Genomic DNA, 2,985 nt, shown 5'->3' with positions numbered 1-2,985 from the left:
CTCTAGACTGCAGCGTAGAACTGGCGTTCAACGCCCTTTTGCGTCATCTAAACTCGGCCAAAGTATGGACTATTATATATTGCTGGAAAGCCCTGGATGTCTACTTTCCAACGCAGTTAGAAGCGCGCCATTTTGAGTTCTGTAGCTCCAGAAAATCCACTTTGAGTGCAGGGAGGTCAGAATCCAACAGCATCAGCAGTCCTTCTTCTACCTCTGAATCTGATTTTTTGCTCAAGTCCCTCAATTTCAGCCAGAAAATACCTAAAATCACAGAAAAATACACAAAATCATAGTAAAGTCCAGAAATATGAATTTAACATAAAAACTAATAAAAACATCCCTAAAAGTAACTAGATCTTACTAAAAACATACTAAAAACAATGCCAAAAAGCGTATAAATTATCCGCTTAATATATGGTGTGTAGAAACTCCACCGTTGAAAATACATAAGAACAAAAGGTCCAGGCATGGCCGAATGGCCAGCCTCCCAAAGAGGGTTCAATCATCAAAACATGATTAAAAGATGATTCCAGGATGATTAAAGGATGAAAATACAATAGCAAAAGGTCCTATTTATAGAAAACTAGTAGCCTAGGGTTTATAGAAATAGGTAATTAATGCAGAAATCTTCTTCCGGGCCCACTTGGTGTGTGCTTGGGCTGAGCATTGAAGCTTTTACATGTAGAGACTTCTCTTGGAGTTAAACGCCAGCTTTTGTGCTAGTTTGGGCGTTTAACTCCAGCTTTTATGCCAGTTTTGGCGTTTTGACGCCAGAATTTTTATGCTGACTTGGAACGCCGGTTTGGGCCATCAAATCTCGAGCAAAGTATGAACTATTATATATTGCTGGAAAGCCAAGTATGTCTACTTTCCAACACAATTAAGAGCGCACCAATTGGGCTTCTGTAGCTCCAGAAAATCAACTTCGGTGTGCAGGGAGGTCAGAATCCAACAGCATCTACAGTCATTTTTCAGCCTCTGAATCAGATTTTTGCTCAAGTCCCTCAATTTCAGCCAGAAAAGACCTGAAATCACAGAAAAACACACAAACTCATAGTAAAGTCCAGAAATGTAATTTTTATTTAAAAACTAATAAAAATATCATAAAAATTAACTAAAATATACTAAAAACTACCTAAAAACAATGCCAAAAAGCGTATAAATTATCCGCTCATCAAACCTCCAGTAATAACCCGCCAAACCTAGAAAACTTTTAATCTCTATCACAGAAGCTGGTTGCCCCATATTCATTACCACCTCAACTTTAGCAGGATCCACAGCTATTCCTTGCTTGCTCACTACGTGATCAAGAAACTTCACCTCACTCTTCCAAAACTCGCATTTAGATAACTTGGCGTACAGTTTTCTTTCCTTCAAGTTTTGTAGCAGAATCCGCAAGTGATCTGCATGCTCTTCTTCAGTCTTAGAGTAAATAAGAATGTCATCAATGAAGACGACAACAAACTTATCCAGATACGGACAAAAAATTATCTTCATGTAGTCCATGAATATTGCTGGAGCATTGGTTAACCCGAAAGACATTACTATGTACTCGTAGTGACCATAACACGTTCTAAAAGTAGTTTTCGAAATGTCTTCACCTCTAATCCTTATCTGATGATACTCGGATCGCAAGTCAATCTTAGAAAACACATCGTCTCCTTGTAAACTTCACAAACCCAATTTTCATATAAAACAAGTTCAAAATAATTTGAGGGTCCAGAAGTCGAGTGATAAATCCATATTTGACGATAAATTTTGGATTGATTTGAGTGGATTTCATCACATAAAATCACACTTAATCACTAAAATAGCATACTTTTGTGTTTCTCCCTAAATTGAGCTTAATTGTGAAAACATGCTATTTTGTGTTTATTTTGATCAATTTTATTCCACTTTCATTCTATTTGATGCCTTGATGCTTTTGATGAGTGATTTCAGGTGTAAGAGGTAGGAATGGCTTGATAAGAGTGGAGGAGAAGCATGCAATAGGGAGAAAACATGAAGAAAACAAAGGAGAAGCATATAGTGGAGTGTGCGTACACACAACCTACTATGCGTACGCACAAGAACCATAAAGCCATGTGTGTGTACGCATAACATCCTGTGCGTACACACAAGTGAAAGATCAGCAAGTGTGCGTACCCACACGTCTGTGCGTACGCACAAGTCCCAGCACGTGACTCACTTAATGCAAATTGCTGAGGGCGATTTCTAGGCCTCCATAGCCCAGTTTTGGGACTTTTAGCATCATGTAGGTCATTTTCAAGAGAGAGAAGCTCTCCCTTCTCTCTAGAATTAGAGTTTCTTAGCTTAATTTCTTTGTAATTTCTCTTTTTAATTCTTCTTTTCATCTAATTTCTTCTACCTTTCTTTGTTCTATTGCCTTAATTTCCTTAGTTTATCTTGTTAATTTCTCAATTTTGTCACTTTTATGTTTATGGATACTCTTGTTAATTTTACTTTCAATTAATGCAATTTATGTTTTCATGTTAATTGTTGCTACTTTTAATTGTTATTGTTATTTTCTTACTTTTGGTATCTTTAGAATTTATTTTCATTGCATTTTAATTTGATTCTATTTTCATGCACACCAAGTGTTTGATAAAATGCTTGGCTTAGTTTTTGCTTAGTTTTTCACACTCTTGGTTGGGAATTTGGGTGATTGGGTGAACTTGAGTTGTGGTGTCCATTCCACATTGTGTTAGGATTGTTAGTTGATTTGGTTTCCACTAACTCTAAGCCTTCCATTAATAGAGTTGGCTAGGACTTGTGGATTGGGATCCGATAAACCACTATTTTATGGTTTATCTTATGCTTAATTGAGTGGTTTTCATCAACTCTTTACCCACTTATTCATACTATTTGCATGGTTTTACTTTTTTCTTCCTGATTTTGTGCTATGATTGAAAACATGCTTCTTTGGACTTATATTTGCTAATATTAATCCGCTCTTATTACCATTCGATGCCTTGATATGTGTGT

This window comes from Arachis ipaensis, chromosome B02 (genome assembly GCF_000816755.2).
Source record: "Arachis ipaensis cultivar K30076 chromosome B02, Araip1.1, whole genome shotgun sequence".
NCBI classification, from domain to species: domain Eukaryota; kingdom Viridiplantae; phylum Streptophyta; class Magnoliopsida; order Fabales; family Fabaceae; genus Arachis; species Arachis ipaensis.
The sequence above is the reverse complement of the archived record's forward strand: the minus strand, read 5'-3'. Positions refer to the sequence as shown.